The 21,313-nt window shown below is 35.4% G+C and overlaps 1 long non-coding RNA gene across 1 annotated transcript; it reads right to left on the reverse strand.

Annotated features, from left to right (window-relative positions):
* Positions 1–12,585: 12,585 nt before the first annotated feature.
* LOC120219648 lies at positions 12,586–19,241 on the reverse strand. Its single transcript, XR_005525345.1, has 2 exons — positions 18,903–19,241; positions 12,586–12,640 (listed from the first exon to the last, which is right to left on the reverse strand). It is a non-coding gene; the product is annotated as an uncharacterized LOC120219648 (long non-coding RNA).
* Positions 19,242–21,313: the final 2,072 nt, after the last annotated feature.

The following is a 21,313-nucleotide window of genomic DNA, read 5'->3' on the forward strand; positions in this document are numbered from 1 at the left end:
CCTGTTCTGTGAATTCACTGACAATAGAATGTCTTACCTGTCCCTCGTCTTTTTGTTTAAGTATGTATTCTGGATACATTTTCTTTATCCCTTTACCATATTTTCTCTTGTTTTTCATTTATCTTTTAACTTAATTTAAGATGTATCTGGTCATGCAGAATTTTAAATTTTAGATGTAGTTTAAAGTTTTCTGCACAACTTTGCATTTAATGTTTTGTTTTTGAAGAATTTCTCAATATAAAGGACATAAATAAATTAACCTATGGTTTAGTTTAAAGTTTCTACAATTCTTTTCAAATTTTTCTCCGTAGAAACTTAATCCATAGAGAGTTTATTTTTGTCAAGTGAGATGATTTGATTTTATCTTTCCCGTATGAATTAGCCAGGTTATTAACCATATGGATTGGCCAGTTTACATTCTTACTGATGTGAAATACTTTTATTATCTATTAAATTCAAATAAATACACAAGTAACTTCTGTCTGTTCCATTGTTACATTTGTCTGATATTCACCGAAACCAAAATATGTTTAACATTTTGTTATTTTATAGCCCGTTTTAAATTTCAGTGGAACAAATCTTTTCTCATTTTTGTCTTCAAAACTCTTTTGGCTTGGCTTTCACATTTGTTTTTCTTGGAGTAAATTTGCTAATTAATTTGCCAAGTTTTGTGTAAAAATATGTTCAGATTCTCACTGAGTTTGCATGGAGAATTGATGTCTTTACAATACTGAATATTTCTCCAGAGCATATTCTGTATCTCCATTTAGTTTGTACCTTTCTAATATCCTTCATTTGAGTTTTATATTCTTATTGAATCTTTCTTTTTAGACGTATTGCTATGAGTTGTTTAAAAATATATTTTGTTGCTATTTTAAATGGATTCCTTTTTAGTAATATATTTACAAATTTATTCCTACCACATAAAAAACTCACCAATTTTATACTTATCCTGAAGTTAGTTACTTGACTGAAATCTTACATGAGTTCTTTTCTCTTTTAAACAGGGTAGCATATTGGAAAAGGGAAATAATTTATTTTCCTTATTCCTACCTTTGGTTTTGTTGTTTGTCCGTTTTTGCTCTTACTACATTAGCATATATATAATAGTGACACACCCTTTTCTTGAAGGTTTCTGAATTTAGAATAGAAAGTCCTTGGTATCTCTTTTCCTTAGCTTTGAGTCTTAACAGAATTTTTGGAACTCAATATGAGGCACATATATTTCTCTACCCTGGAACAGTTTACATGATAAAGGATATATACGTTTGATAGGACTTGACAGTAATAACTTGCATTTTCATGTGTAGTTTTGAGGGAGTTTATCGGTACTTTTTAGTTTTCCATAGTGAGTGCATTGCTTATTCTTTATGAGAGAGGTTTTTAATTTATCTAAAAATGTTGACTTTAGATATAATTTCAAATTTATTGTATAAAGTTATACATGATCAATATATATTTTTTGAAAAAATAATCTTTGGATATAGATAGTTCTCCCTATAATTTGTAAATTGTTGTTGAAGTAGGTTATCCAAAGGATGTGACCAATAGTTGACCCTTAAGGGTTAAATATATAGTTGCTTAAAAGTAATCTGTGTAAAATGTCTTTTATGGTTTATGGAACTTTGTTTTTTGAAAATTGGGGAGGTTAAGTTTTTAAATTGTTGCAAGGGAATCACAATAATTGGTATATTTAGTTTTTGTATCCTCCAAATAGATATGTAAATCCTGCTTCTTTCATTATTTTCTCTGTCATCTCCTTTTGCTGCTTATTGTTATTTTTTTTATTACAAAGAAATGGTTTATTGTATTTCTGGGTCTCTAGTTAATATAAATTATTTTTCTATTGGAATTAAACCCCCAAAATAGTCTAGGAGTTAGGACTTTCTTTGCTAGCACTACCATAATAATTTTTTTATTATTATCCCCAGATGTCTTTGTTTTGTTCCAAAATTTAAATACTAATTTATTTAGAAGAAAGTATAAATATTTGGGGAAATGCTATTGATAAAATCCCACCTCTAAAATACACATTAAACCATCTGAAAAACTCAAATCAGTGAACAAATAGAGAAATTATTTTTCTTTCCTTATTATTAGGCATTTTAAGTGAGAAGTCTTCAAAATATACACTGAGTTTCTCAGTCTCTACTTTTTCTTTTGAGAGAGAGACAGAGTGCAAGTGTGAGCAAGGGTGGTAGAGGGGCAGAGGGAGGAGAGAAACAATCTTTAAAAAAAATTTTTTAAGGTTTTTATTTATTTCTAGGAGAGAAAGAGAGACACCGTGAGCAGGGGAGGGTCAGAGAGAGAGGGAGTCACAGACTGAAACAGGCTCCAGGCTCTGAGCTGGCAGTCAGCACAGAGCCTGACGCGGGGCCCGAACCCACGAATCGTGAGATCATGACCCAAGCGAAAGTCGGACACTTAACCGACTAAGCCACCCAGGCGCCCCTGAGAGAAGCAATCTTAAGCAGGCTCCATGCCCAGCACAGAGCCTGATATGGGGCTCAGTCTCATGACCAACTGAAATCAAGAGTCCATCACTTAACCGACTGAGCCACCTAGGCACCCCTGTCAGTCTCTACATTTAAAACATATGTGATAAAGAAAAGATGTTTATAAATTTTTATAGTCCTATTATGTTTAAATTGCAATATTCAGAGGTTTTTAATGTTTCAGTAATGAAATATAATACCTTCTAAAATTGTTAGCATTATGCACATTTTAGAAAGAGACATTATAAAAAGCTTATATTTTTTTTACTTACCAAGAGCAAAGGAGACCATTTAGTATGATAATGAAATCTTCAGAATAGACTTTACACAGTTAAATATGTGTACAGGTTGAGGTAACATTCCAGTTTTATTTCAAGTTTTAAGTATCTCAGAAAAGAACTATTCATATCGCACAGTCTCACATAAAATAACATCCTTTGTGAGAAACTGTCTCTTTTCTGATGAAATAATTTCCAAATCATTTTCTGGAACATTTAACCCTAAATGTGCTTCATATGTTTACGTATATTGACTCGTCACAGCATTTTAAAATTCCTTCTTATCACTTTTTCGTATACAGTTCTAGCATGCCTTTTATTACGTATTAAAATAACCTAAACTAAATTCAAGAAATGAGGCCAAGTGTGTTAGCCAACAGCATTGATTTATTCTAGTGATTCTAGAATTACAGTTATTTTCTCTGCTTTTCTATTAATTGACATTGCCTAGCTCTGTAACTGCTTTTTATGTTAAAGGAGATGGTTTTCTTCCCATAAACTCCCCTCAAGCAGTGCTGATATTTTTAGTTAGAGAATGTAGAACCACACACTGGTTCCTAGAACTTTTCTGCTTTGGACTCTTTAATGCCATGTTTCTTGTGCTTTTATATGACCCTGCCAATGAAAATGGAAATAATGACTAGATGGTAATTTCCATGTTATTATAAGAATTATTGGTGGGATCTACCTATTGGTCCAAGAAGAGTTAAAAATACAAAAAAGATACTGTTTGAACATGTATGAACAGAAGAGAGAGTAAATAATCTTAATGAGAGCGGACAGTAACAGGGAATGGATGGAAGAAGTGGGATTTCCTGAATGAGAAGGAATGAGATAATAGGCATCTCATTACCAAACTAGTTCTTCCAAATGTTGGAAATCTTCAATTGTTGGGATTTTATCATGGTCACCAATTAGAATTACACCATCAGCTTGAGAAATGCTGAAACCCTTGTCATATCTCCTTTGGGGAGATAAGCCCTAAACAATGAATTAGAGGTGGAAATCTATGGAGGGCCCTTCAGAATTGTACCAACAGAAGAGCTTGTGATATTGACAAATAACAAAACTTATGAAATCTAGCACAGACACTATAATGCTAGAATGTTTCAGAACCACATTGGCTCCATTGCAATGGCAGTTTGAAGGGCACATTCTCACTGAAACAAGTGCCCGAAGGAATTATTTCCTGGTCTTGTTTCTGCATCAACTCACTCTTAAAGACTGAACAATGTTGCCTTAGCAACTGAATAAAAATATATATTGGACACATCTGTTGTTTATCCTGCATCATTTCAAAATACAATTTGGTTGTGCTGGCATGCAAAGTGATCTTTAATTTAATGAATATACACAGTTTTCACAGACTTGCTATAAAAAGATCTATTTAAATTAGTTTTCAAGATTGTAGATTGTTAGGTGTGGAAAATAAATATCCACTGTTAATGGAATACATTAACATAATAACTGCCTGATTAAAATTGAGATGTTTATATAATGAAATCTGACCCACGAAGACAGTAAAATCACACTTACTTCTCACATTGAACCAACACTATCAATAAAACATTTAAAGGGAGGTATTAGAACATATTTAGTTACTTTAATTATGTATCAAGCTTCATGCCATGTACTTCAATGACCCAATTAATATATTATAATAGCTCTGTTCCTCTTTAGAGCTAAGTAGACCTAATAATGTAAAGTCACTTTAAAATTAAAGATGTACTTCACTCTCAGTGAATCTGATTATAAGAAAACTTGGCCTTATCGAATATGTTTATCTTACAGGAAAAGGAAGGAGATGCACTACACTGTGCCAGGTACCACATCAGGGGCCTTACCTAAATGACTTCACTGCCTCAGTGTCCCTAGAGATATGAATTCTATGTGTGATACTTTTTTACAGAAAGGAAAGAGAGTTAGAGAGGACAATTTTCTCAAGCGTTTTAGCCCTGGGGCCTCTGATCTACCTCTTACTTTTGTTTTCCAGCATGCTGTGCTCTCTCATTGCATCTGTTTGACAAGCTTTGGTTTTTAAGTGGATTATAGCATTTATTGTATTTTTGGATATATTTGATTTTAAATATATTACACTACTGTTTGTTTCTGTTTTGTTTGATGTTTTCATTCATCTCTTTTCGTTCCAATTTTTTTGTCTTTATTTTTTAGTTTTTTAAATGACTACTTATTTTTGAGAGAGAGAGAGAAGTGAGAAGGGGAGAGAGAGAAAGGGGGACAGAGGATCGAAAGTGAGCTCTAAGCTGACAGCATTGAGCCCAAAGTGGGGCTCAAACTCACTAACTGCAAGATCATGACCTGAGCCAAAGTCGGACGCTTAAATGACTGAGCCACCCAGGCACCCATTTGTTGCACAAATTCAAGTTGACCCTTGCACAGTAGAGGGCTTGCACAACAACAACGCTGAACAATCCCTGTTCAGTGAAAACTCTGCCTATAACTTTTGGCTCCCCCAAACCTGACTCTTATAGCCTGTTTTTGACCAGAAACCCTACCAATGACATAAGTTGTCAATCACATCTTTGGTAAGTTGTATGTATTATATACTATTACAATAATACCTAGCTTTTTCTTTTTTTCCTTTCCTTTTTTTTTTTTTTTTTGGTATTTCTAGGCTATGTGATTCTTCTACAAATTTTTCAAATTGTTGCAAATGTTCAAAATATTTTCCAATATATTTATTGGCAAAAATCCATATATAAGCAGACCCACATTTCAAGACTGTGTTCTTCAGGGGTCAAAGGTATATGCTTTTACTATTGCTTTAGTTATTATCTTAGAAATGACTACATTTATCCCTTCTCACCAAAGGCTGAGGTATTTTGGTACTTTTGTTCCATTTCCAGAAAATTGATCTGTTTCTAATTTTTGTTACTCCTGCTGGTTAGTAATCTAGGTGTCTTGTTTTTTCATAATCCTGCTTACTTTTTACTGGATGCCAGGCATTGTATTTGAAAAATTATTTATAGAAATAAGATGTCGTGTGGTGTTATTCTTTTTCAAAACCGCGTTTTTGTTTGCTTCAGCCTGACATCTATAGTTTCTGGACAACCTGGGCAGTCTCTTTAATCCAATTTTAATGAGTGAATAACTCAAAAGTTGGGATGCAGTCCCTGTGAGGCACTTGGTAGACACCTATGACATAACCTTTCAGCTCCCACCCACGCACGAGACTTTAGAAACCTCTTGTCTACTTCCGACTCACACTAGTCTCCCTCCCCCTCTCCCTCCCCCCACCAACCTACTCAGACTTTCATTCTCCCTGTTGTCCCATTGCTCTGCTGTCACTGGAAAAATTGACACCTAAGAGGAAAGTGGTCTCAGGTGCATGACTCACATCTCTGGATTTCTATTGTCTCCTGAATCTTGGCCCAGTAATTCTACATGGCCTTGTTAGCTCTTCACTTCCTACGAGCTTATGTCTATAATTCTTTAAATGATTTTTCTAGGTATTCTCACTAGAAATATCTGTCTGAATATTTAGTCCATGACTACAGGACCTCTTTTTAAGTTTATTTATTTTGAGGGGGAGGGGAAGAAGGGATGTGGCAGAGAGAGAGGGAGAGACAGGGCTCCAAGCAGGCCCTGCACTGCCAGTGCTGAGCCTGATGCAGGGCTTGAACCCACAAACCATGAGATCATGATTTGAGCTGAAATTAAGAGTCAGCTGCTTACCTGACTGAGCCACCCATGTGCTCTAGTATAGGACCTCTTTTGTAGTCCAAATATGGTTCCAAAGTTAGAGAAATACTTTTTATTTCAAATTTCCAAAAGCACATCTAGAAAACAAAGAGGTATTCCCATATAGTTGTAAAGCATACTTTTCTCTTAAATTGTATGGGCTAAAAAAGAAAGTAGCAGACAATTGGCTGCCTTCAAAAAACATTATTCAAAATAGATTCTGGTTCTGAAATGTAAGCAAGCATTTAAAAATATGGTTTCACAAGCAGATACGTTGGTTAGGGGAAAGAGTTTAAAGATAATATATGTATAAATATATATCACAGCTGAGTAGTGTTGTGGAGCATGAAGTGGGAAGAATGGGCAGAATGACTGGGCTCTGAGAAATGAGTTTGGATTTCCTTTTCATGCAATGGAAAAATGACACATTTTAAGCAGCAGTAACAAGATCCAATATATGCTAAAAATTAAAAATAAATATGTCTTCTACATGGCAGATCCAAAGCAGGGAGATGAAAGAGGAAAGTTTGGATGATGGAGATGAGTTAGTGAGAATTAGACAAGTCCTGGTGAAGAGGACAGTGACTTATACTAGGCCAGTGGCAGTGGCCATAGACAGGAGTGGATATACTGGAGGTATATTTAGCTCATTTAATGTTTTTTTTCAAGATTCTCCTTGGACTATTTTTTCTTTCTTGGATGACAATATTCTTCCCACTCTTCAACACCTTATAAATTTATGTCCATATTTATAAGGCTGAGGTGGTTAGTTGCTAATCATTCTAAATGTACACATTTTATTTATACTTCATTATGGAACTTTCTGGGTAATTTATATTTGTGTTCTTCACTATGAAGAAGCTGCTCAAGGACAATATTCATAGACTTATAGTTGCATATCAGTGGTGTTTGGCATCAATGGCCAACACAAAATAGGTGCTCAGTAAATGTTCTCCAAATGAGAACTTGTATAATTGTAAATATTTTACTGTTTTGATTGCTGTCCCTTTGAATAGTCTGTGTTAATAAGATTTATCTGTTCTTAGAAGAATGGAATTATCTTTTAATTTTAGAGAGAGCATTAACAGGGGAGGGAGCAGAGAGAGAGAGAGAGAGAGAGAGAGAGAATGAAAATTCCAAGCAGGCTTTCACGTTCAGCACAGAGCCCAGCTTGAGTCTTGATCCCATGACCCTGGGATCATGACCTGAGCAGAAATCAAGTTGGATGCTCAACATACTGAATCACCCAGGCGCCCCAAGAGTGTAATATTTTTTTAAAAAGCAATGCTTTGCAAATTCATATTTAAAAAATGTATTTGTATTATGTTACATTTTAACTTTAATTTTTTAAGTTTATTTATTTTGAGACAGAGCACATGAGCAGGGGAGGGGTGTAGAGAAAAGCAGAGACAGGGAGAGAATCTCAAGCAGTCTCCTCACTGTCAGAGCAGAGCCTAACATGGGGCTTGCACCCACAAACTGTGAGATCATGACCTGAGCCAAAATCCAGAGTAGGGCACTTAACCGACTGAGCCACCCAGGCGCTCCTTATGTTACATTTTTAGAGGAAAGGCAGTAATGAAGTAGATGTACTCTTAAAGCAAAACTGAGCATTAAAATTCATTTTACTGCAGTGGTGAGGAAGCTGGATTAATTCAGTTTGGTTTTAACTTTTTTTTTTAATGTTTTTTATTTATTTCTAGGAGAGAGAGAGAGAGAGAGCGTGAGCAGGGGAGGGTCAGAGAGAGAGGGAGACACAGACTGAAACAGGCTCCAGGCTCTGAGCTGGCAGTCAGCACAGAGCCCAATGCGGGGCTAGAACTCACGAACTGGGAGATCATGACCTGGGCGAAAGTCGGACGCTTAACCGACTAAACCACCCAGGTGCCCCCAGTTTGGTTTTACAATTCAGGTTCCACTCAGAGCCAGAGCTATTTTGGGGACAGCTGAATGGAAGAATTGTAAACTACTATGGGAAAACATGTACGTCTCTCCAAAGTCAAGATCAAGTTTCATGCTCAGTATATATTTTCATGCTAGAATAATGAGGAAGACTTGAGTTTTTTAACAGTAAACTTAATCTAAGATTTTTCAGATCAGATTTTGTTTCATATTTTTACTGAGTTGTTAAAAAAAAAAAGGTCTAAAAGTCTACATGCATACATACAAAATATATGTATCCACATTTTATTACATATGTGTATATATATTACATGTAATATATAGCATGCGCATATATATATATTTTCTTTTTCTTTTATTTGCCTTATTTCTCTTTCTCTTTGACTCCTTTGGATCTTAGTTTCTGTGATTTTGAAAACTGCATCCTGAAATATGCTATAATTTTTTTTTCTTATGGTAGACTATAACTTCTGTTTTTGTCAACAGTGGCCCAAATGGTAGTCATTCAGAACTGTCAACTGGGATATAAGAATTTGAACTACAAATATAGCCTCAATTTCTCTTTCCAGGAAACTACTTGTTCTGAAAGCTAATCTGGCTTGAATAATGCTTTATTATAAGTAAGAAAATCTTCACTCATTGATCTAAATTTTCCATGAGTTTCTCTGCTTGCTTGTTTATTATTTGATTGGTTGGTTGCTTGTCTTTTTTATTGTTCTCAAGGATCTGACTCTTATAAATTTTAGCCAATGAAATTGAGCAATATAAGTCATTCAGTAAATGTACCAACTGTCATCTGGTGCCCAGGATTCTTGTTTAGTCTCTAAGGTAACTTTTAATAGAGCTTTTGCTTTCCTTCAGTCTATTTCTGGCATAATTCTGCTTCGTGCATTTCTGGATTAGTTTTGTTTTAGGGACCATGTGAGAATGCTACACCGGTGGATAAGAATTAGAACTGTTTTTGTTCTGTATATGTTTATCATATGTTTATAGGGCTTGGAGAAACCCCCCAATGAATGGCTCAACTACTTTATAATGGATCACAGGGATAATTTTAGTCTGTCTCAATTATGTTTGAGAACATCTTCATATGAGGACTTGGTAGCTTTATGTGCCTTTGTGTTGACTTGTCATGCTTATGAACCGTCTTACAGTCAAAATCAGAAGTTCTCTGAAAAACTCACATTCCTTATAATTAGTGTAACATTCTGCTATTTTTATTTTAAAACATTGGCAGTCTGGTTATAGTTGTCACCAAGACTACAATCGTTTTGTCTTTACATTTTGACATGATGACTGGTCTCTTCTGATAACTCTTATTGATACTGACTTTGCCATTCTCAAGGTACAGATTTCCAGGTGTCAGATGTCACCCTCATGGTCAGATGTTTGTCAGACTCTATCAGGGGACTGGGCTAGGATATCCAGGAGACCTTTAATCTAGAAATGAATGACTCCATGAAAGCAGATTGTTAAGCCAAGGCTTGGCTAAAAAGAATTAAATTTGTAGGATTGACTATACCTGATATAAGAGAAATTTAATTATAGTCAATGTTATAATTTCTAATGGGCATAATTTAAAACAAGTTTCTCCTTGGTCTATTTATAATCCTCAGTTTAATGGGCCACAAATGTGCGAATTGAAATAAAAGTCTCTTTGAATTGTCTCTTGGCCCAGCCAATGTCTCAGAATTTGGGGGGGAAGAAGGTTCTATGGAAAAATCTCAATATAGTTTATAATATAATGGTCACCAATAGAACTTAAGAATGGTCAGTGTATAGAAAGTAGTGATTTTATGTTGATTAACTTTAACTTCAAAACCAATTAGATAAATGAACAAATGTATGAAAATACCTTTTTATGGAAATGTAGTTATTTGGATTGGTTCAGTTAAAATCTATTCTTTTTTTCCATCAGAATTTAAATGCATAAACCAAAATTTATAACCAGGACTATTCCAGGAATGTCACATTTAAAAATAAACATTAAAAAATACATAAACTCATCATAGAAATTACATTAGAAGTTACCAAGGGCCGAGAGGAAAGTGGGATGGGGAGTAATTACTTAGTGGGTGTAGTTTTTATTTTGGATACGGAAACATTTTGGAAATAGTGTTGATGGTTGTACGACATTGTGAATGTAAGTAATGCCGTGGAATTGCACATCTAAACATGATTAAAATGTCAAGTTTCCTGTTATATCTATTTTACAACAAGAAAATATTGTAAAATATATTATTAAATTAAGTATAATAAGGCTATTATAAGAAACAGGACTGCTTCCCACTTTTGGAAACTGCTTGAAAGATCTTCCAGGCAACTGGTCTTCTATCTATTATTAAATGGGGAAAAAATACAGTTTAGCAATTAGTTTGATATCTTTTATTTGAGAGAAAATAATCCACAATTTGGGGGAGTACAATGCCTCTCAAGAAGTGAGCATTATTCCTGAGGGGTTTCGGGCAATAGGAAGATTGATAGAGCATTAGAAGCAGCAATTTGGAAACATGGCATTAGTAGCTACGATGTGGGGGTCTCCTGGTAAGACTAGCAGGTTCTAATTCCCAGAGGGAGGTGAGCTAGCTAAAGCTGAATTGGAGGATTGTGATTGGGGTATGTTAGGTTTCCTAGACAGCTGGTGTTCCTGTAAGGGTAGGCTGAATTAGGTGTAGATGTGTGATGTGGGCCAGGTCACTGAGGCAGGTTCCATTTAAAATGTTTTTTAATGTTTTATTTATTTCTGAGAGACAGAGAGAGAGACCGAGACAGCATGAGCAGGGGAGGGTCAGAGAGAGAGGGAGATACAGAATCTGAAACAGGCTCCAGGCTCTGAGCTGGCTGTCAGCACAGAGCTGAAGCGGGGCTCGAACCCAAGAACTGCGAGATCATGACCTGAACCAAAATCGGTCGCTTAACTGACTGAGCCACTCAAGCACCCTAAGGCAGGTTCCGTTTTGTGGGTCCCATTATGCACATTTCCTTTATCACTGCTATAGTATTTATGGACTTCTAATCCTTAGAGATGGTGAAAAATGTTACTTTCAGGCAGGCGAGAACATTGGTGAACCAAGGAGCTCTCAGAGGAAGAGACACACCCCACAGGCAATGGCTGGTAGCGGAGAATGGGATAGTATTCCTGGTAATATAGAAGGAAGAGTAAAAATGACCATCATTTTTAGGAAGGTTCCAGAGAGAGGCTGACTCTCTAACCTTAATGTCTTATCACTCTGTTTTGTTAAACATATAATAAGACACATTAATCACAATTTCATGTCTCATTTAAAAAAAAAAAATGAAGGGGCCAAAATAGATCAGAGCACCAGATTAATTATACTGAATCAGAGAGTCACAAAACAGACTTACTTGGTCAAACACAGGTCCCTGATGCAAGATTCTGACCACAAGGAGGTGAGGACCAGTAAAAGTGAGCTTTCACAATTAGCCTATGCTTGGACTTACAGCACCTCTCAGGTGAAAAGATGAGCTAATCCATGAATCACAGGGCAATTCTAAATCTCTGACATTCTGAGATAAACTACATTACTGTATTTCCTTATCAAAGTAAGTTTGTTTCTTCACCAAAACACCCCCAAATTTATTCAATCAAAAATTTTCTCTATTGTATATTTTCAGCTGTAAGTAGAACCATCACTTATTATTCAATGATTGTTCTAAAATATAGGATCTCTTGCATAATGCTTTGTTACAAATAAAACAAAACAAGATAAACTATACCATACAGTGATCAAAAATTTCTTTTTCTTTTTTCACTTAAGGACAAAAACTGCTTTGGATTTGTAGAAACCTGTTTCATTTCATACCTGTGAAAGTAACTTTTGGTTATGCATACTTTATAAAGCACACAAATTGCCCTTTTTGGGTTTCCATAAAACCTGCAAATATGTAACTTTGTTCCAGACTTTTTTTGTAGCTGGCATTGTGTCTTTTTCTTTTTTTTTTTCCAGATTTAAACTCTGGGAATATACTAATTCAGGTGGCCTGTTTTATATGAGGTGATATTTTGGCTTCATGACTTTGATCTTGCATTCTTCCTTTTAAAATAGTCTAGTTCCTTTGGAATTTGAATATTTCAAAAAGACTAAAAGTTTCTACAAATACCTTTCCTTTGATTTCAATTTCAGATTTTATTTTTTTGTGACATAAAGTAGGGGTTTTAGACAATGTAGGTATTTTTTTTTTCTTCCATCAAAGAAAGCAAGTTTTCCTTTTGTTTCTCTGGTAGGAAAGAGTCAGCAGTTCCTGTTAAGAAAAAAATCAGCTTTATTGGTAAATTTACTTTTGTATACAATACATGTAGTTTAAAGCTAATAGAATAGGAAACATTTGAATTAATCACAATTTTTATCAGAAAATTTATCTACCTTATACCAAATACATTGGATTTGATTTTTAAATGCTAAATATAAAATGATTTAGATAGCATGAAATTTAGCACACTGAAAAGGCCTGGAATTGAACATATGCCAAGTCATAAGAATTAGTTGTTATTTGCTTGACTTCTTTTTTGTTCTAAAGTATTGTTTCCATAATCTCTTGATCCCAATATTATTCCACCATAACTTTATTTTTAGTGAATGTCATTTATACTTGGAAATTTTTTACTAAGAGAATTTAAACCCATGGTCAACTCTCACACTAGAAGTAATTTAGACGCAAATGACTTTCAACTGACCTTAGTCTGTTCTGGACGAGGATAGGGACTTAACTCACTTGTTGTGTTCTGCCTTCAAAGGTGAAGATAAAACTGAAATGTTGCTGCTTTCCCTAGTTTACTTCTGCATCTTAGATGTGTATTTTGTTATTTTGACTCCTAGAAGTTTACAGAAGCATGTCAGTTTGATTGTTTTCTCCTAACAAGTGTAATTCAGGTGACTGATCAGGGTAGTGAAGTTCAACAGTGGTGATTTACTTCCATCCACTTTTATCTGCCACCTCCAATCCACCTCCTTGCCCATAGGAAACTCAATCAACCATCACTTCATGGATGGCACCTGTAGCAGTTTTCTCCGAGTAGTCAATTGATGGTTATGAATTCATTTATGTCTATAAATTGTTCCAGTCGATTGATAGTTATGAATTCACTTATGTCTATAAATTGTTCCAGTCTATTGATAGTTATGAGTTCAATTATGGCTATAAATTGTTCAAGGGAAATGATGTGTTTTGCATAAAAATGTTCGCAATTATCATTCACTCCACAAAAAAACCTTTATATTAGATCCTTGCAATATTTCAGTTGTGGTGGAACAGTTTCCTCTGAGTTGGTCCATTTTCTACCTTTCTACCAAAGGATTTTGTATTTGACACAAAAATGCATTCTTTGACTCAGCACTTTGGACAACTGATTACTCAGGATTCCACCAGAGAAAGACAACCATTAGGATATGCACGTATGTATGTGCATAACAAACCTTCCTTTGGTTTACTATATATTTCACGGTTAGCTATGCATAACTAGCTTCCCCTACAACACTCTCTCCTTGCCTTTAGCTGAAGATGGTACTTACACCTGCATTAAGCCACCTCCCTGAGTATCATCCATATATACATGAGGTAGATGTATTAATAAACTTCTGTTTGTTTTTCTCTTGTTAATTTACCTTTTGTTGCAGAGCTTCTAGCTGAGTATTAGGAGAAAGAGAATTTTTTTCCCCTAAAACTGGTTACTATAGACAAGCCAAATTAACACATAAAACTTACCGCACAACAGTCATCTTGCCATATTTGGTAATAGACTGTACCAATAATACAAATTCACTGCTGGGCCCAGAACCTTGTGGATGAGGGTCTCAACCAGTGGGATAAAAATCTATATAGAACAAAACCTTGACCTTCTTTCAAGCTTTCTTCCCCCCCCCCCCCATTTAGCAAAATGTATTTGGTACTCATTATGTATTAGGTGTAGGGGAGGAAAAATAATTTATCCTCTACTGTTCTGGGTCCTTGGCTGAAACATCCCTGTGATAAAAGACAGATTGATAAGAGAAAAACAAACAAGTTTAAGAATGTGTATACCTCATGTATGTATGAGATATCCTCAGGAAAACAGGAAAATAGAAATGGCCCAAGCCACCACCTTAAATATTCTCTCCAGTTTAAGACAAAAGAAAGATGTTGGGAGATGAGGGGTTAAGTAACATTATCAGGGAAAGCACAGTAAATAATAGCAAGGCTGTTATGTAGATTTAACTCCTCCATTGATAAGAGTTTCTTGTGATTTAGAGCGTCCTTCTCTTCCTGGTACAGAGAAAAAGACACAAAGGGAGATTTCCTGTGAGTATGTAAATTCTCCTTACAAAAGGGTAACTTCTATTATTTTTTCAGAACTTCCCCTGTGTCTGCAGTTTCTTAAAAATAATCAGCTCAAAAGTAATTCTTATGTCAAGTAGACCTATTTGGAAATGGCACAATTAACCTTCTAAGACATTTCTCTAAGAAAGTTGTAATTACTTAATTACTCAATTAACATAATTGATTCTTTTATTAGTCCCATTTTACATATTGGTAACAGAGAAGTTAAGCAACTTGCCCAAGAAGCAGAGCCAAGAAGGAATTGAGTCTGGTTCAGAGTGAATGCACTAACTACTTTGCCATGTTGTTCTTGGTGGATGCAAATATATTCTGATTTTTTAAGAACCTGAATTTCTGTGGAGGTTGAAGAAATATTAATTTCAAGCTATCCATCTTAGAAGGATATTTAAAAATATTTAATTATTAAAGTCATATAGCACTTTATATTCTACCTATTTTACTACTTTGACTCTTCTGTCCTATTCATTATAGTTGTTTGGGATTTGGTATTATTTGATGAACCTTCTTATCTAGGTTTTGATTAGCACTTGTCACTTGTTATCATTACTCAAGCAGTCTTATGGTAATGGAACTTGTGCTCTAGCTTCAGATCTAAGATCATTTAAGTTAAATGATTTAAGTTTAATTAGAAGTTTGGCTAGCTACAAACTTAGGTGAACATCCTAGGTGACAAACTCTCCTTTGCCCTAACACAAAATTATATAATTGTATATATAGTCTAGGAAACACCTTTTCTCTTGCTCAGAGAGGCATCATATGCACCTATGAATGTCTAATAGAGAAAAAGTACTGTTATTATTACTAGTATTCTTCCAGAAGAGTACTGAAATAAGAGACATGTCCAAATGACAAATACATGATTTCCACTAATTTGGGGTATAATATTATGCACAGACATAGGCAGTATCTTTTGCCCACTTAATGTAAACTTCCTCAGGGGAGATTCCTCATTTCCTCATGAAAACAGACTCCCAGTACTTTGATATCATGGGGTGCCAAGCACTGAGGTCTGGCATTAAAGAATTTTGAGGGTTGGATAGGTCACTTTTTGAGGTCATATGAGAAATTAAGAAGCTAGAGACCTGGGAGACTAGAGCGGAGAATGGCTTCCAAGAGGAAGGCAGAAGGGGGCACATAGAATAAAAAGTTTTTAAGTTAGTGCAGTCTTGGGAAGCATATCAGAACAAAACAAAACAAATCAAGACAAACAAAAAAATAAGATGAGAATTTAAATTGAAGAAAGTGGGAGGGAAAACTGTGGGAGATAAAAAGACTTAATTAAAAGAGATAAGGGGCGACTGGGTGGCTCAGCTGGTTAAGCATCTGACTTTGGCTCAGTTCATGATCTCACCATCTGTGAATTTGAGCCCCATGTTGGGCTCTGTGCCAATAGCTCAGAGCCTGGAGCCTGCTTTGGATTCTGTGTCTCCCTCTTTCTCTGCCCCTCCCCAACACGTACTCTGTCTCCTCTCTCAAAAATAAAATAAAAACATAGAGAGAGATAAAATATTTCCAGCTTAAAATGTTTCCATAATAGCTATATTAATAAAGGTGTCAGAATGAAGGTCAATGATAAAAAAAGGTATTTGGTTTATGTGAGAGACTAGACACCAGGGAGCCTTCACTGGAAGTATTTGTTATTGTTTACTAAATTATAGATTTGGTGAAAAATATAGGCAGGTAAAAGAAGAAAATTATCCCCAAATAACTTTTATCTAAATAAATTTAACATTTTTTACTTTTATTCCAGAGTTTTTTTCATGAATTTTGCAATGTATTTTTCCTTGAGTATAAAAAAAATGCCATTACCAGCAACATTAATTGCCATATCAGCAACATAAATAATACATTTTCAGAAAACAAAATTTAAAAATTAGCATTTTAAATGTATACAAGTGAAAAGATATATTGAATGAGGATATGTGGTAGCTGTGACCATAATTTACCTATAAAGTTGAATCCTATTCTGTTCAATTAGCATTCATAGAATAATCATTTTTCATGGTAGTATAAACTCATAATGGGGCTTAGTTTAATAGCTGTTCATAATTTTACCTTGTGGATTTACTGTATTTATTTAACCTTCCACCACTTTTGGCTATAGTTTGATTTCAGTTATAAGTAATTCTTCACTGGATATACTTTTTCATAAATAATCTTTGTATTTCAGATTATTCTCCCAAAATGGATTTGTGGAAGTAGAATTATTAGGTTGAAAATTAAGAAAACATTTATGATGTTTCATATCCACTGCCAAAGAGCCTTCTGGAAGAATACATAAGAGTTTTATAACAGTGTCTAGTGAGATATTTTTTTAAGTCAATTTGTTTCTTAAATTGTGTAGGGATCTTGCTAGCAAGGCAGGCATGATGTGGCAAGGATACTGCAACTCCTTTCGTAGTTGAAAGGTAATATCTTAGGAAAACTAAATTTAAATCCGATTTTATCATATCTTTGTGTCTTTGAAGATCACTGAAGATTTTTCCAGTTATTTTTTAATCTATAAAATAGAAATAATATATTTTTTTCTGCATGGTATAAAGAGTACTGTACTAATCAAATATTTGAAAGGATTTTGGAAAATCCAAAGTACTATAATTATTAATTCAAATAGAATAAAACCAAAAGGCTTTACAACACAGTGTCATATAGATAGAAATCCAGACCCTGGAAATTGGAAGTGTTGATGTTAAATTTATATCATTAGAGATATTTGATTTAATTTGTTCTGTGTCATGAAAAAAATAGGTCTATGTTACTTGAGAATTTTGGGCTGATTTAATTTTCTTGCACAATGCAGAATTTGTTCTCTTTTATCACTAATATTGCATTATTTTAGCACTTCTCGTATATGGCAAGCCAGCTGAGATTGGTACTGGGGAACCCATTTGTGTATTAGTTGTGGAAAGAGGAAGATGAGGTTCTCCAACTGCCAGGAGCTTTTCATTTCTTTTTGAAGAAGAGAAGAATTATAGCCAGGATATGTAAAAGCTAAAGATGAGATATGAATGTCGAGTTCAAAAATGACTGAGCATGACTGGTGAGGTGAACTGTCTTACCTATAAGGAAGGAAAGGCAAGTCAGTGTCATGTTGTATGTTATTTTCTATTTCTCAAATTACTGAAAACCAAATGATGATAAAGAAATAGAGGGGTGGTTGGGAGATAGGGCCCACGTGGTAGGGGTATGAGAATAGTAAATAAATAAGAACTTGAAGAAAACAAGTGACTACAGGGAGACATAGGAGGGGCAGCAAGAATACAGCAGGGAGAAGACCCTTCTGGCTAAAGAAAGATGACAGATGTTAAGTTCTGAAGAAGAGGTTTTGTCTGAAGTCCCCAAGAGAAAAAAAGAAATGAAGTAGAGAGTCTCTGAAAATTTAATATAAAACTCTGCACAATAAAAATAATAGAGGTAGTGTAGATGGAGCCTAGGCAGAGAAGATAACGCAAGGGAAGAGAGGAAACCTAGAAACTGAATTAGGAACAAAATAAAAGTATATGTTTTGGAGGTGGGGAGCATATTATTGACAAAAATCACAAGAATGGATATTTAATTATTAAGCTTTGAGAGAAAAAATGTAGAGGGCTTTAATACAAGGAAACTAAGGCGAGGAAACGACTAAATATAAAAAATTTATATATTTTCTGTAAGAAATAGGATCAGGGGCTTTTTTATTTATTGCTAGGAAAAGACCTTACCAGAAGCTAGCCAGGGTTTTCATTCATACATTCTGCACATAATCAAAAGATATATACTGTTAAGGATACAAGGTACTCTCTTCATGGAGGTGAAATCAGGAGGAGATAAACAGATTTTTGAGTGCATAGGTCACCCTGTGGAAATTTATGGTAACATATTTCAGAAAGAAGAGGGAGCAGTGAAGGAAAGTGTCCCTCTGTGTTTACTTAGGGCCTACCAGGAAAATTTGTTAGTCAAGAGGAAGCCATGGGGAGAGAGTGACCATGTAAGTTTAGAAATCATAACCCTGACTGGAAACAGCCAAATGTCTTTGAGCATTAGGCAAAACAACTTTAAAAACTTTATTTTAAGTGACAGAACATGTAAAAAAAAAAAAAAAAAAAAAGGAGGGGGGCTTTCATCAAAGACAAGCACAAAAGCCTGGCATGAATCTTTGAGACAACGTTTGTACAGTCATTAAGCTATCATCTCTGGGTTTCAAACCCACCGTATAGACTCAGCTTATGGTGCTGGGGCTGAGACTCTGCGGATGTTTCTTCTTGGCCAGCTGCTCTCTATTGGGCTCTGGCAATAGGGACACACCGGCTGGACGAAGGAGAAGGGATGTTCTCCCTTCTGTGGGCTTGTATGTATTTCCCATTCCTGCGAGTGTCTTACCAGCAATGCTTTTCACCCCAGCAGAGACAGTTCCCTGTAGGATCCACATCTGATCCAATTTGCAGTTTTTCCATCCCTTGGAGACCTGACCTCAGTGCGCTCCCTCAGAGACCCCAGAACCAGCCTGCCAGGGTACCTTCTATGTAAGTCCGAGCCTCAGCCTCACTCATCCCTTCTCCAGGACTCTATGATGTCATAATGCCAACCTTTCCCTTTGTTTCCCTACTCCTGGGGGTGGTTTCCCAGAGATGTTACTTCCATTGAACATTTATATGGAATTTTGATCCTTTCCTAGTTAGTTTTAGAAGTAGGCAATTCTTAAGCATCTAATGTGTTAATTTCGGTAAAAAAAATCTAAGGTTAATTCGGAGTTCTTCATAATAATCAGAGCATACATATATTAGGAATTCTGTTAGCTCCACTGACTATAATAGATACTGCAGACTTAACATGATAGAAAGAAGGAGAACCTTTCAACAAGTCATTTTACTTACTAAACAATAGTAACAACAGCTTTACATCCAAAGAACAGCACAAATATGTAATAAAGGAATTGAGGCCTAAATGTGGAGGAAAAAATAGAAACTTAAGATACTTTAGGTGATAATAAGACAGGCAAACAAGGAGAAGGTGTCATATTGAGTAGCATATAGGGAGACAGTAAGTATTGACATGAGTTTAATAAACACTGACAAACCAAACAACTTTGATCACCTTTCCTACCCCAGCCCCCAACTATGTAGATACACAATTTATAAACACACGTTATAAACACACGCACATAAATCATTCAAAAGTGAAAAAAAAAGGGGCGCCTGGGTGGCTTAGTCGGTTAAGCGTCCGACTTTCGCTTGGGTCATGATCTCGCGGTTCGTGGGTTCGGCCCCGCGTCGGGCTCTGTGCTGACTGCCAGCTCAGAGCCTGGAGACTGTTTCAAAGTCTGTGTCTCCCTCTTTCTCTGACCCTCCCCTGCTCACGCTGTCTCTCTCTCTCTCTCTCTCCTAGAAATAAATAAAACATTAAAAAAAAATTTAAAAAAAAAGTGAAAAAAAATATCAGGGCAATGTCCTGGATATTACATAAATAGTCTGACAAATTAATTCGAAACAGTCTGTTGATATCCTTGTGAAGAAAATAAAAAGAGATAAAAAGAATAATTGTATAGTCAGGTAGATATGTACTGAGTTAAATAACCATGACCAAAGTTACTGATTAAAGGACCAATGACAATAAGCAGTGAAGGCTCCATTGTTGTTTCACAGACTCTGCCCTTGGTTTTGTCCTGTTCCATATTCATTTTAAATCAATGATGTCAATTCCTTCCTGCCAAAGACCACTAGCAACATACATGTAGCTGAAAAAGATGGGTTTATTACTTGTTGCCATTGCAGTAAAACGTTGTTAAGGGACATTCTACGCTAGGATTTGAGTTTTGGCTGAGTTATTTTGGAGAGAGTCTAAGGAAATGGGGCTTTAGATGTTATCAGGAAATGAATAATTGTCTGGTTGGGTACCTTAATCAATCTTATCTATAAAAAGAACATAAGATAGGGACACCTGGGTGGCTGAGTCGGTTGAACGTCCGACTTTGGCTCAGGTCATATGTCACAGTTGATGAGTTTGAGCCCTGTGTTTGTGCTGACAACGCAGAGCCTGGAGCCTACTTCAGATTCTGTCTCTCTCTGCTCCTACCCCACTCCTACTCTGTCTCAAAAATAAAATAAACTATAAAAAAATTTTTTTAAATAGGATAAAGCCATAATGATTAAAAAAAAAAAGCAGCAGTCACTCAGATTAGCTAGGGGAGGAGGAAGTTTCAGATTTTGTGGCTAACACAGTGACCTTGCTTTGATTCACTTTATCACACTCTTAGAGTGACCTTGTCTGATGTTGCTATTCTGTTCAATAAGAGAAGATCACGGTGTAGCTGTGAGCGTCAGACCAGAATCTCAGGGATTCCTTCCTCTTTCTCAATGATATATTTAGATGAGTACTTAGAAGGCAACTTAACAAATTTGTGGATGACATCAAGTTGAAAAAAAGATAGTCATGTGAACTGTACAGATAAAATGTATGTTAGAGACTACAAAATACAAATTAGCCTTTTATAAATGCAGACACAAGGACTTAGAGCATTTAATGACTTATCCAGTTGTAGGGGAAATAAAAATTAAAAATAAGAGACAAAGAGACTTCCCATCCCCTTTTCTTAGAGCATTTACTTTAGAAAATTGGTAAGTT

This window comes from Hyaena hyaena, unplaced genomic scaffold (genome assembly GCF_003009895.1).
Source record: "Hyaena hyaena isolate Hyena2069 unplaced genomic scaffold, ASM300989v1 scaffold_636, whole genome shotgun sequence".
Classification (NCBI taxonomy): Eukaryota; Metazoa; Chordata; class Mammalia; order Carnivora; family Hyaenidae; genus Hyaena; species Hyaena hyaena.